The following is a 15,549-nucleotide window of genomic DNA, read 5'->3' as shown; positions in this document are numbered from 1 at the left end:
CAAATTTGTGATCACTAGTAAAGGGGTCAAAAATGATTTCAATTAATTAAAAGTTAAGTATAGTTAGCCAGATATTACAAGGACAAAAATTAGAATTCACCGATATTTTGGGGACTAAAAGTGCACATTTCCCTTTACATAATGTAGGGTGATGTTGTAACTTGTAACTGTAGGCTACGTTGTATTTCAATCTCAATCGAGTTAGGCTTTATGCCATTCAGAAATGGAATGGCGAAAAAGATAATTTTTTCGGGGTGTAATTCACTTTTTCTTTCAACTTAATTTGTGTTAAAATCAAACACTTCATGAAACTTTAAACTATTACACGCTTATAAGGTCATTGAACACTGACTTTAAAAGACCACTTGTAGTTGTCGACCTCCACCTCTTTTAGAAATTTTTATACCATGGGTTATTTAGTTAAATTTAGACGAAACAGTATCGTGTGACACAGAGTGCTTGTCTTTGTATTCAGTGAGTTATTCCCCGTGCAACCGGCAATTCTGATATCCAAGTCAAGCGTCACAAGCATGAAAACACTGAGGGTGCGTTCGGTAAGAATGGAAAAAAAAATCTTTAAAAAAATGTTATCTTGAAAATGTTTTTCAGAAAAATAAGTGCATTTCTTACTTATTTTCTTTGTTCGATTGGTGCAAAAAATATTATCTTAAAAATATTTGTGTATAATCTAAACAAATACTATGAGACGGTGAGGGTGGTGGGAATGGGGGCTACGCGGGTGGGGACTAGGGGTGAAGATGAGGTGTGTTGGAAGGTGGGCTAAAAACAATCGTTGTGGAATGACACTTGTGGAACTTGTTTTTCTTACTTTGACTAGAGAAGTTTTTTCATCATTTTTAAAAGAAACTTGTTTTTTTAGAAAAAATATATTTTCAAAAATTTTGACCAACCGAACATGAGAAAATTTGAATGTTTTCTTCCATACCGAGCACACCCTAACTTCTAATCTCATCCGTAATAAATTAAATGGTGCAACTTATTTGGACTGAGTGTTTACATCCAACCAATAATGAATATGAGACATATGTCTTTCATATACAAGTCTACGGTTAAGTGATAATGTTTATCATCTATTACAGATTTAAAATTTTAAATATCTTGTCCCAAAATAATTGTCATGTTTCGCTTATAAAAAGTCAATTTGACAAATCTTCGGATTTAAACTGAATTTAATTAATTTAACATTTTAAATTTTAATTAAATACTTAAAAATTATACGAAAAATATATATAAGTTGCAATTCTACTAATATTAATATTATGAAAAAATATATCTTAAAATATTTAATAAAGTTTATCTAATTTGACTCTCGATAATAGGAATATGATAAGTATTATGAACGGATATCCTAAATAAAATTGAAAATCTTACAATAGTATCCATGTCTTGACCAACTTACAATTGGATAAGAAGAAACTTAATGGATGATGACATCAGGCAAGCCATGTCATTTGCCACGTCATTTTTACAAGTCAGAATGTAACATTCAACAAATATTTGGGCTTTAACAATGTTGTAATTTCAATATTAACAAAGATCTGGTTATGCATCGTCCACACGGACATTTAGGCAGTCAACTTTACTTGTCAAAGTAGTCATATGCCATGTTCAGATCATGCTTCGAATTAAATGGACAAATCCATATGTCAACAATATTTCAAGCTGATCCCTGGCTGATATTCAAACTCATGGGTACATGACAATTGTGTCCTAGCTTTAATTTTTTGTGAAATTTCGTGGAATGGAGCACGTAGCTTCGTAATCATATCATGTTCCTTCGTTTACGTAGTAGATTTTCCTTCTGAGTATGTTCAGGTGGCTTCAACCGTTAAAGTTATGGGTTCGGCAAAATTTATGTCTTTGACTTAAACTACGGCATTTTTGTTTAAAATACATTTAATATATATAGATAATTTATCTAAACTCAGTAAATAAAAAGAATTGTGATCCAACATTCATAAACTATAAATTTTGGATCAACCTCCTTATTGCAATATTAATATGCAAGATGCATCTGATACACTAGAAGGGTTTGTACTTGTATTGCTCATTGCAACTTGTATTGTCTTTTTTCATATTGAAGAATCAACGAGAAAAGTATCAATGTTCGTTGTGGCGCCCAAAGCGTGTGGAGAAGAAAAAGAACACATAGTGTGTAGTAATTGTCAAGGTATCCACTAAGGTCTAAGGGATCGTTTGATTTGTGGAATAGGAGATATAAAAATAATTAAAGTATGAAAATATGTGATAAGCATATTATGGGAATGATAGTTGATTCGTTTCATGGGCAGCACTAGTGAAATTCACTAGCGAAGAGGACAGTAGTGCTTTAATTATGAAAACAAATGATTAGAAACGAAAGTAGAAATTTGATAAAATCAATTAGTGAAAATAATAATCAATCAATCAATATTTGAGAACTATTTTATGGAGGTAAGTATAAGGATGGTTGTATAGCTAGTTATATCATTGACACTTGGTTGCTCTAAATACTTTTATTGAGATAAATACCTTTATTGAGAATGATTGTTTTAAGGATATCTGATGACATATGGTATTATATGTTTTCAGAAACAACTTTAAAAATTAGGATTCATAAATTAAAACAAAGAAAATAATATTTTTCACATATAACCATATTTTACTACTATTAAGAAGCACCGGTTGGTGCTCCTTTTTCGTAGTCCGTTGTGGACCCCCAAATAAAAAAATAAAAAAAAATTGGGCCCCATATTAAACAGGCCCATAAAAAAAATTGTAAAAATAATAAATTGTGGGTCCTATATATATTAAACAACAACTAATATTAAAAACAATTGTGGACCCCATATTAAACACCATCCAGTGTTAAAAAAAAAAAAGTGGAACCCACCACATCCAAACTCACGGGAAAAAAAAAGTGGACCCCATATTAACAAAATCAAGCAATATTGAAAAAAAAAAGTGAATCCCATATTTAAAAAACAAACAATGTTTAAAAAAATGTGGGCCCCATATTAAACACCATGCGTATTCGTAGCAAACAGTAATATAATAAAGTTTTAAATACGAAGCACAAACTACAATGTTATATTAATCGTGTTTTGAACATAGTATCCCATGCTGACAAAATCAAGCAATATATAAAAAAAAAAAAAAATGAATCCCATATTAAAAAAATAAACAATGTCAAAAAAAAAAAATGCAGACTTTGTATTCTTAGCAAACACTAATATAATAAAGTTTTAGATATGGAGCACAAATTACAATGTTATATCAATCGTGTTTTGAACATAGTATTATAAAAAAAAAAAAATGGGGCCCATATTAAACATGCCCATAAAAATAAAATAAAAAATTGTAAAAAAAAAATTGTGGGCCCCATATATATTAAACAACAACTAATATTAAAAAATAAATTGTGAGCCCCATATTAAACATCATTCAGTATTAAAAAAAAAAAAAAAGTGGAACCCACCACATCCAAACTCACGGGAAAAAAAAATGAACCCCATATTAACAAAATCAAGCAATATTAAAAAAAAAAAGTGAATCTCATATTAAAAAAACAAACAATGTTAAAAACAAAATTGTGGGCCCCATATTAAACACCGTGCGTATTCGTAGCAAACACTAATATAATAAAGTTTTAAATACGGAGCACAAACTACAATGTTATATTAATCGTGTTTTGAACATAGTATCCCATATTGACAAAATCAAGCAATATATAAAAAAAAAAAATGAATCCCATATTAAAAAAAATAGTGCAAATTAATAATGTAAAAAAAAAAAAGTGCACCCATATTAAAAAATCAAAAAATATTCATGTAATTTCTAAAGTATTTCATTAAGTCAATAATGATGGATTCATTGTCGCGTGCGTATCAATCCATTAGTGGGGAGCAAATGAAATTACTTTTCTTCAAAAGGTTAAGTAGTCAAATCATACAATTGTCTTTCTTTTTTTATATTAGCTTGAGATCTAATGTAGATATTAAACTGTTGTATTTGTTATTCCGCCATGTCATTTATTTGTTATGTTTACTAAAATAAATATACTTAAAATATTTATATTTTAAAATAAGATATAATTTAATTACTTTTTTATTTTTATTCTTACTCTAATAAATGTGAAAAGAGATTAATGTCGTAAAAAAAATATATCAAATGGAGATCAAATAATGAATAAGGTAAATTAGTCAAATTATAATTCTAATCGACCTTTTTCTTAAAAAACCATCCAAAATATAACATGACAAGTAAAATGAGCTAAACCAAGAATATTTACCAAAAATTAAAAAATAGTATTTCTTCGTTTAAATAGAAAATTAATTTGGAAAATCAATTTCTACTTTGTTTCGTTTTAATCATGTAAAATTAATTTAATAATTTGAATTTGAATTATCTAAATCAAAATTTGATAAAAAAAATAATAAGTATTTTACACCTTTAAATTAATCGAATTAAAATTGAAAGTATCAACTGATGCTTAAATATTGCTATTGTTTTATCTCAAAGAGAGGAAAATAGTTTCCTTTTAAACAAGTCTTCTCTTTTAAAAAGTATTAATAAATTTTCGTAGCAAACACGAATAAAATAAAGTTCTAGATACGAAGTACAAACTACAATGTTATATTAATCGTATTTTGAACATAGTGTATATATATATATATATATATATAAACACAACTACATATACATAGATACACTATAATCCGAAGTGTTAGGTCCGTGCGCAGCACTGACATAGGCCATCTAGTCTAATATATATAAGTGCCTAAATGGGACGAACACTGCTCAAATTACTTGTACCTTTTGTTACCTAAATTGTACAATAAATGGGTGGTTATAGATTATACTGACATATATTATTGGTTGGTGATTGAATTTGTCCTCTGCTATATTTTCCTTTTTTGTGGTGACTTCTCTTTTTTTCAAATTGGTTTACAGCCCAACACCCGTAATTCTTGGTTACACGTGTTTTACACGCTTTTTTCTTTCTTTAGACTTTTTCTCTCCATTCACTTTTACTTGTCCACTTTTAATTTTATACGCATCCTAAGAATTAATAAATGAAATATGTATTTTATTATAATAATCATATTAATTGGTGTATTAGTCTTATTGGACTTGAAAAATGATTAGGAAATTAGTAATTAATGTTAAGGGTAAAACAAAACAATTATCAACACAACAATGAATACTTCTACCAAAAGCTATATAAATTGTACACTTAAACCAACTATTTTTTTATCCCACGTGGACATATGTCATAGTACTAAATATTTATTCTTTTCTCATGTACTGAATATATTAGAAATTTTAATTCTCCGACACATTTATTTCCTTTGTGCACTTTTATTTGTTTACTTTTGACTTTTCAAGTTTTTTAAGAATTAATAAATTAAGTACTAACTCCGTCCCATATTACTTGGCCACGTTACTAAACTACTTTTTTATCTCACATAGACATATGTCATAGTATTAAATATTTATTCTCTTTTCATATATACACGTATGCACCTCAATTTTAATTCTCTGACACATATTTATTTCTTCCGTGCACTTATACTTGCTCACTTTTGACTTTTCACGTTCTTTAAGAATTAATAAATGAAGTACTCCCTCCGTCCCATATTACTTGGTCACATTACTAAAAATATATGTTCAAATTACTTGTTCATTTACAAAATCAAGATAAAATTAATTAAATTTTTCTCATCTTACCCTTAGTAATAAATGTTCTTGAAAATAGTGAATTTTGATCTGAATGTATTTATTGGAAAGAGATAGGGATAAGATAGTAAAATAAATCTTTTATTTATGATTTCTTAAGGGGCGTGTAAAAGGGAAAGTAGCAAGTAATATGGAACGGAGGGAGTATATATTTTATCATAAAATTCATATTTATTGGTGTAAGTCTCAATAGCCTTGGAAAATGATTTGAAAATGAGTAATTAATGTGAAGGGTAAAATTAATAATAAGAACAAAAAACAATCTCTTGATATGTTAACATGGACAAGTAAAAGTGAACGGATGGAGTGGCTTTTATCTCTGTTTTTCTTCTTTGTCAATATTTTAAACATGAAGAGAGGACGAATAATAGCAATGCAAATTTATACCAAAAGTTATATACATTGCACACTTTAACCAACTACTTTTTTTATTCCACTTGGACATATGTCATAGTACTGAGTAGTTACTCTCTTCTGATGTATACACATATGCACTTCAATTTTAATTCTTTTACACATATTTATTCCCTCCGCGCGCTTTTACTTATCCACTTTTGACTTTTTACGTTCTTTAAGAAATAATAAATGAAGTATATATTTTATAAATAATATCCATATTTATTGGTCTATAGTCTCAATAACCTTAGAAAATGATTTGAATATGAGTAATTAATGTGAAGGGTAAAATAATAAGAAGAAAAATTTCTTTCTCCTGATATGTTAACGTGGACAAGTAAAAGTGAAGGGAGGGAGTGACTTTTATTCCCATTTTCCTTCTTTGTTAATACTTTACTTATTTTACTCTCATTTGCATTCTCTCATTATTGTTTCTTTACATTTATAAAATGTACTGTATTACTTTATATTTTCATTTCGGAATTAAAATTTGGTGATTTACGATATAACACATATCTTTCTAATTTTGATTTATTTGTAACAATTCTTTTTATATATAATTATTAATATAAAAAATTATAATTTATTTTTTAATTAATTTAATAAAAATATTTTATTAATTTTGCTTTTAAAAAATCCAATATATATAACAATGGTTCTTATATTTGGATCTGAACAATTAGTTAATTGTGATGGGTATCAACCTGTTGGTATACACATAAGATATTAAAGAATTTAAAAGAAAAAATCTAGAATCAAAATATTAATTTTCTTTTTCACATCGATGAACAACTTTTATTGTCATGACAATGAGAAAAACGTCCGACTCTTTCCATCTCAAAGGCTTAATTCCATCATATGTTTTTAATTTTTAAACTCCATTTTCTAATTATAATAACTAAAGTAATGGTACATAAAATACATTTTGTATATGCTGCTATATATAATAATAATTAGAATGTTTTTAAAAGTCATTTTCAAAATACAAACTTTAAAGACTGACTAATTAGAGTGAATAAACATGCACGGACATATATTGCTAGTACAGTACATATAAGCGGTCAAAGATAATCCGATGCTCGTATAATTAAAGCCACGCTATAAAGAATTAAAAGATAGGGATGTACCTACCTATAACATATCACTGCAAAACAACATTTTAAATTTTAGTTGTGTAATTGCAGCGCTTCCTTTGACACAGCTTTACTGTATTGTGACCTTATTTAATTTTTTATTTCTCCCTTCTTATAATTTATTTGGTTGGACAAAACCTAAAAATTGACGATCCTGGAAACTGAGAGATACTAAATCAATCCCCCCGGGGCAAATATTAAATTAAAACTATACGAATTGGAGTTGCTGTTCCGCTCATCCCATTGTCAGCTCTTTAATCGGAATACAATTACCTAGGTTCTTAAATTTGGAATGAACGGTCGAGCGTAGGTGACAAGCGATTATATGAATATGGTTCTTCAATTTTGTCTACATCACGCAATATAGCAGCCAATTTCCAGACAAAATTTTCCTCATACCAAACACACCCCTAATTTAAATTCCTTTTTTCAGAAGGGCAATTTGTACGATTGCCCTTCGTTGGGGGTGGTCTTTAATTTTTGTCCCCTCAAATTGCTGGTCCTTAATGTTTGCCCTTCAGCTAAAACACCTTGAGGTTCTGGGTTCAAACCCCCGCTTAGTCATAAAATTAAAAAAAAAAATTGCAAGGCAAGGCTTTGCAAAAAAATTATCTTATGCGGCATGCTTTGCCTTAAGACATAACTAGAAGTCTGCTGGAGACGGCAGACTTTACCTTATAAGCGCCTTAAGACTTTGCCCTTCATCTAAAATACCTTAACGTTCTGAGTTCAAATCCCCGCTTAGTCATAAAATTAAAAAAAAAATCGCAAGGCAAGGCTTTGCAAAAAAGTTTGCCTTATGCGGCATACTTTGCCTTAAGACATAACTAGAAGTCTGTTGGAGACGGCAGACTTTACCTTATAAGCGCCTTAAGGCAAAGTCTACTGTCTCCAGCAGACTTCTAGTTATGTCTTAAGGCAAAGCATGCCGCATAAGGCAAACTTTTTTGCAAAGTCTTATCTTGCGATTTTTTTTTTTTTACTGAGCGGGGGCTCGAACATAGAACCTCAGGGTATTTTCGGTCACCTTTTTAAGCGAAAGGTAAAAATTAAAGACCAGCAATTTGAAGGGAAAAAATTAAAGACCAGCCCAAAAGAAAGAAAATCCGCGCAATTTTTTTTTTTCGAGAATCCAGATGTGAAAAACTATGGTGCACATCAAATTGTGATTTCAAATTATTGAACTTATAAATAGGTAAATTGTGTGTCACAAAATTGAAGCGATTGGTCCAAGTCTCTCGGGTTCTAGCCTGGCCCAATCTGGTACTAAACTCCAATAAATGGCCCTATCCGACCGGTCCAGCATGTTGGCATGTTTGTTTCGGCTGATTTACAAAATGTATTTTGAGGCTACCATTTTAATTTTATCCCGAGTTTTAAAAGTTGTATAATATAGGTTTGAGGAAATTACAATATTTTAGACCGTCGTCTAATATTTTTTTCATAAGAATTTTAGTTTTTCTGTGAGATTACACTGGATATGTTGTTGTTGTAATTTTAGTTTCCTGAAAAATATCTTCTTTAGACCGTAATTGAAAAGGTTCATAAATTGCAAAAGAAATAAATAGATATTTATTACTAATCAACTATTGCAAAAGGACACCCGGTGAAGTTTCTGATTTTATTTCGTTTCCTTTTTTCTTAATACAGGAAAACGTAATTTGACAAAAGAGAGAATAATTTATATTGGTTGTTTGCACAGAATTACATTATTGTATCATTGTTAAATTTTACTTCCTCCGTCCCAATTTAAGTGTCTTAGTTTGACTGAACACAAAGTTTAAGGTATACAAAGAGACTTTTGAATCTTGTGGTCTTAAAAATGTATGTAATGTACTAAAATGTCCTTTGAATCTTATGGTTTAAAACTTGACATGTATGATACTTGTATTGTCAACTTACTAAATATAGGAAGAGACACTCTTTTTGAGACGGACCAAAAAAGAAAAGTAAAATACTTAAATTGAGACGGAGGAAATATATAATGTGGTAATACTTGTTACTACTTCGTATTTCTCTAACTCAAAGAATTTGGAAAACAAACTTATATATTTAATTTGTTGGCTCATCAAGTTAGAGAGTTACTTTTGCGCTTGATTTAATCACTTTAACCCTGCTTTTATGGGTTAAGAAGAGATTTGAAGTCCATATTTACCCAACAGAAATATGAGTGATTCAATTCACTAAAATGTAAATTAAATGGACCTTTTTTTTTTTTTTAAATATGGGCTGAAATTGTCACCTGTAATAGCATATTATATGTCTAAATTCTATACTCCCTCCGCTTTAAAATAAGTGTCTACTTAAATCTTAATCTTTAGCAAATTTCTTTAGAAAATACTAATAGCCTGTTTGGCCAAGCTTATTTTTCCTCCAAAAGTACTTATTTTTTCAAATAAGTACTTATTTGGAAAAAAAAAAAAAGTGAGGTGTTTGGCCAAGCTTTTAAGAGAAAATAAGTGCTTCTGGGGGATAGCAGAAGCAGTTTTTTAGAAGCTAAAAAAAATAGCTTTTGCCAAAAAGCACTTTTTTGAAAAGTACTTTTGAGAAAAATACACATAAAATCATTTTTTAAAAACTTGGTCAAACATTAATTGCTGCTCAAAAGTGCTTTTTAAATTAATTGGCCAAACAAAAACTGCTTTTAGCCCCAAAAATTACTTTTAAAAAAAGTACTTTTTAAAATAAGCTGATTTTAGAAGCTTAGCCAAACAGGCTATAACTTGCAGTTGAAAAGGTATTTTGCCTAAACTATTCTTATAGCCTATTTGGCCAAGTTCATTCCCCCCCCCCCCCCCCCCCCCAAAAAAAAGTACTTATTTTTCAATAAGTGCTTATTTTAAAAAAGTGAGGCATTTGGCCAAGCTTTTAGGAGAAAATAAGTGCTTTCGAGGAGTAGCAGAAACAGTTTTTCAGAAGCTAAAAAGAAATAACTTTTTTTCAAAAGCACTTTTTTGAAAAGTACTTTGAGAAAAATACACTTAGAAGCAATTTTTAAAAGCTTGGTCAGATACTAATTACTGCTCAAAAGTATTTTTAAAATTAATTGGATAAGCACAAACTACTTTTAGTCAAAAGTACTTTTTTGAAAACTACTTTTGAAAAAAATACTTTTTAAATAAGCTGATTTTAGAAGCTTAGTCAAACAGGCTATTTGTTAAATATTATCTAGTTAATATAGTTTTTTGATTACATAAAAGTTCATTTATCTAAATAGAGGTAAATTTGGAAAAAGAACTAATCCTTTCTTGATTATATAAATGATGAATACTTATTCAGTTATTTTGAATCAAAATAGAAAGACTAAGTGGACTATTATGAATCGCAACTAATACTCCTGTTTTTTTCATTTTCCAACTATAGTACACATAGATCAAGTTCGCAACTTAAATGACCTAAAAAGTGGGTTTGTGGATCAAAATAACGGCAAAAAAAAAATAGTTACAAAAGTGTCTTTTGCGCACTAATTTAGTGCGCAATAGGGTTTTAATAACACGCCCCACATCTTCTTTACCCGATCAGTCCCTCGCCTCTTTTAAAAAAAACATTAACCGCCATTAAAGTCAAAAATCCGAGGTCCCACACTCGAAAAACATTGTTTTCGTGTTATTTTTTAATCCGAAAGTCAATTTTCTTGGTATATTCAAGTCAAGGAACAAGTTTCAAAGCTTGGATTTTGGAATAAAGAGGCGTAGAACTCGATTTCACAAATTCAAAAACAACCTTTAATCTAGGTATTTTACAATGAATTTTCTATTACATTATTAAATATATTATTATCCTAAGCATGATTAATTTTAATAGTTACGGATTTTGAAAAAAAAATTACGCTAGAAAAAAAGCGCAATAGGGGCTGTCCAGTGCGATTCGCCCCTTTTTTAGTTTTTATTTTTATTTTTTGTTAATTATTTATTAATTGTTTGATTAGCTAATTGTTAATGATATATTGATTTTTAATTATTTGATTAGCTAATTGTTAATTATTTGATAATGATATGTTATCTTTAATTTTTTGTTAATGATTTATTAATTGTTTGATTATAGGAAAATATACTAATCTCCTAATAATATTTTTATTTGTTAATTTATTTATTTGTCAAATTGTTTAATCCATGTTAATTATTAATGTGATAATTATTTATTTATTTTTGTGTGTTAATCTAATTTTATTTGCTAATTAGTTATCTAATTTTATGTGATAATTAGTTAGAAAAAAATCGCAATAGGGGCTGTCTAGTGCGATTCGCCCCTTTTTTAGTTTTTATTTTTATTTTTTTGGTTAATTATTTATTAATTGTTTGATTAGATAATTGTTAATGATGTGTTAATTTTTAATTATTTGATTAGCTAATTGTTAATTATTTGATAATGATATGTTAATCTTTAATTTTTTGTTAATTGTTTGATTATAGGAAAATATACTAATCTCCTAATAATATCTTTATTTGTTAATTTATTTATTTATCAAATTGTTTAATCCATGTTAATTATTAATGTGATAATTAGTTATTTATTTTTGTGTGTTAATCTAATTTTATTTGCTACTTAGTTATCTAATTTTCAATCTAATTTTATTTGCTACTTAGTTATCTAATTTTATGTGCTAATTAGTTATCTAATTTATGTGTTAATGTGCTAATTAGTGGTCTAATTAATTATCAATTGTTAATTAGAAATAGTTAAACCTTAATATCCTTAATATTATATTTGTTAGTTAATTGTGGTTAATCCTTAGTTTAGGATTGAACATCCTTAATTTAAGATTAAAAATATCATTAATATAATATTAGTTAGTTAATTGTAGTTAGTATAATAATTAATTAACAATTATTAATTCACAAATTTAGATAGTTAGTATAATTTCCCGTTAAAGGATTAGTTAGTTAGTATAATTTTTCGATAAAGGATTACATAATTAATTAAAAATTATTAATACAGATACGACACATCTATGGATCCCAACTCTCTTCATCCGGGGCCCTTTGATACATCATTACTTTATCTATAGGTTGTTCATAGGTCCCAGCTATTATGGGATGGGGAGATACATTCTAGTACGTTGTTCCGTCCCCATAGGATAGGACATGCGTGGGATCTTGGGGGGCCTCGGCCCCCACATCGTTGCATATTAGATATACTTTATCAAGGCGGTATCTACAATTGCATCGTCGTTGATTGGGTACAACATGATAGGGCTCTTGTGACTGCCATGATTAACTGATGGTGACCGGAGACTCACACATTTCATCTCCGTACTGGTGAGGCCACTATCATGCTTGAGTATGTGAAGGTCATATATGGTCTATGGGTAGATGGACGCCCATTATATACTGAGGAGCCTCAGCGGCTCAGATGGTATCGACAGGAGTTGACTAGGCTCACTGGTTTCGTGCCAGAGGAGCATGATTTCTGGTAACAGATTCGGGTGTGGTTGGTTTCCCTATGTACTCACTTGCACCTCATAGACATCCAATATCCTATTATGGAGGACACACCTCAGATGGAGGTCGATCGTCGTGCCCGTCTATACTTACTCATCATATTCCGGGGCATCTTGTTCCCGAACACATCGGGTTTCAATGTGAGCTTCTGGTATTTACTATATATGGAGGATCTGGGTGAGTTGGGATGTTATAGTTGGGGAGCTGTTGTTCTGGCTTACCTGTATCACTTACTATGTCAAGCGTTTGTGGGCGAGTATGCGGATGTCGGCGGATTTCATGCGCTCCTCCAAGTAATATATTTAAAAGTGTGTAATTTTATTCTAAATATAGCTTTTTGAAACAACGACTATTTTTTTTTTTAAATAATCCTTTCAGATATGGGCGTGGTCTAGGATAAGGACTTTTCAACCCGTAGCTACGCACCCTCAACCTGACTTCATTGTTGAGGGCATGCCCTACGCGAGGAGATGGAGGCATAATCCGAGATGTGGATACGCGCCACAGTCTTCTTCCGTTCAGGAATCAGCTAGATCGTATGACGGCGAACATGGTAGATTGTTATCTTTTTTTTTTTTTTTTTTTTTTTTTACTATTTTTGGCCTGTATTGTTTACTAATTAATTTTTTTTTACAGTTTTTTATATGGAGGTCGTATGATCAGATTTTGGATCGGTTGTCGGCGTTTTGTAGGGCTGGTGAGCACATGTAGAGGTCGCGGTGTCTATTGATACACATGAATATCGTTGAGGATCACGCGCCCTACCACATGTTACGACAGTTCTGGCACGTACAGAATATACTTGAGCCGGCTGTTTGGGAGCGCGACCACTATACGCAGGATGAGCGTGCGATCACCGATGCTACATTTTGGGCCTTTATACATGAGTAGCTCCAGTGTTGGCAATATAGGATGGGGTCACTAGCGGTGGTTGGACATACGACTCCGATCCTCGAGTACATAGAGTGGTACCGGCAGATCACACGCTGCTTGATTGGCAACCCCTAGACGCGTCACACAGAGGACCGAGGATATGTAGCACTCAAGGGAGGGTATAAGGCGTTGGTAAGTTTATCCCACTTAAACTTAATTAATCGTCTTATTTATTACGTTACAAATTTGTTCAATCATCAATATTTGCAAACAAATGCAGCTACGGACCGTACAGACAATGCGCTGGGATAACATGGGCCATATGAATTCCCCCGAGACAACACGATATGCAGCCCGGATGGTTCAGCTGGCCAATAGTGGTATGCAACAATCACAAGAGCTCGGACATATCCATGAGCATGTTCCAGATATCCCGTATCAGGCCCCTGTAGCATGCGGTCGTGGTTGTGCTCATAGAAGCAGTGGTGATAGAGATGGTAAGGCTAGAGGGGCTGGTGGCCAAGGGGGTAGGGACAGAGGGGCTGGTGGCCAAGGTAGTAGGGACAAAGGGGGTGGGGCTAGAGGGGATGGTGGCCGAGGTGGTGGTGGTAGAGGCCTCCATCTAGTAAATGAGTCTGACGAACATGCTACCGTTCCCGCTTCATCCCAGCAGCATCCGTCGACTTCAGAGAGCCCGTTGACTTCTTATCGATCGTCGACACCTCTATATATGCTGGCGGAGCTATATTCAGATAACATAAACTGGTGATCAGTAGAGGCATACCATGCGCAACCGCCAGTTCCTCATCTACAGGGTGAGCGGCCAGTTCGTGATCTACAAGGTGGCAGGAAACTGGAGTACGACTACACTTTTTTGGACTTCGACAGCTGGAGCCAAGATGTAAGTGTTTGAAATAATTATTTTAACAAATTAAAATACTTTTACTAATTATTATATAATTTTTCATTTCTTAGGATCCAACTCTGGCACCATCTACATCTCCGTCTCCGAGGCCCGCTCAGTAGCCCACTCGAGACCGCTGAGAAGCCAGCTCAGGAGCCCTCTCATCATCCATCTCAGGAGCTTGTCGATATACATGTTTGATTTTTTACAAAAGATAATGTATTAATTAAATCTAAATTATAATTAAGTTTTTAATTGTTTATGTGTTATTTTAGGTTTAGTTTAGAATAAATCTAAACTAAATTATTTTTATGTTATTTCAGGTTCATTCTTCCGAGCCTGTGGAGCCGTCTCCTGCTGAGATTGACCAATCTCCTGTTGCTGATGAGATTCCTACCATACAAATTCCACACCAGCCCCACAAGAAGCATGTTATGCTCATGGGCTCAAGAAAGGGAAGGAAGGATGATCATGACATACAATATCTTATTATTAAGAGGAAGAAGGGGGATGAAGATGATGGTGAAGGTGGTGGGGATCGCGTTAGGCTAGGGTTACTCTAAAGGCTCTAAAATGTGGGACCCATTAGAGATTGTGTATATGTAAATAAATTGTACATTTTATGTTAATATTATATATTTTTTTATTTTCTAAATGATAATTAGTTATCTTAGTCTTTATTATCGTTTATTAATAACTCGTGCGACAACCTAAATTAATTATGAAAAAAATCTCGACATATTCGAAATGAAGTAATGTCTTAACTAAATAATAAAACGCTTAAATCAAAACCTTATAAAATAAAACACTAACCTAAAGATAATAAGTTTTCAAACAAATAAAACTTAATTCGGGGCACTTTACAACCCTTAAAATGATGATCCAAACGTTTATGTATACTTGATGTATTGAGCCTACATTATTATTTGCAGAAAAAGATATCAGGTTCTATATAAAATATTGATAGTCTGACATTTCGAAACATGACTAACCATGGATCAAAGTATGAAAAAAATGTGAAATTTCAAAACTTTAAAACTATACAAGTGTTGTGAAAATGAAA

The sequence above is a fragment of the Lycium barbarum genome, chromosome 4 (assembly GCF_019175385.1).
Source record: "Lycium barbarum isolate Lr01 chromosome 4, ASM1917538v2, whole genome shotgun sequence".
Classification (NCBI taxonomy): Eukaryota; Viridiplantae; Streptophyta; class Magnoliopsida; order Solanales; family Solanaceae; genus Lycium; species Lycium barbarum.
This window is presented reverse-complemented; position numbering follows the sequence as displayed.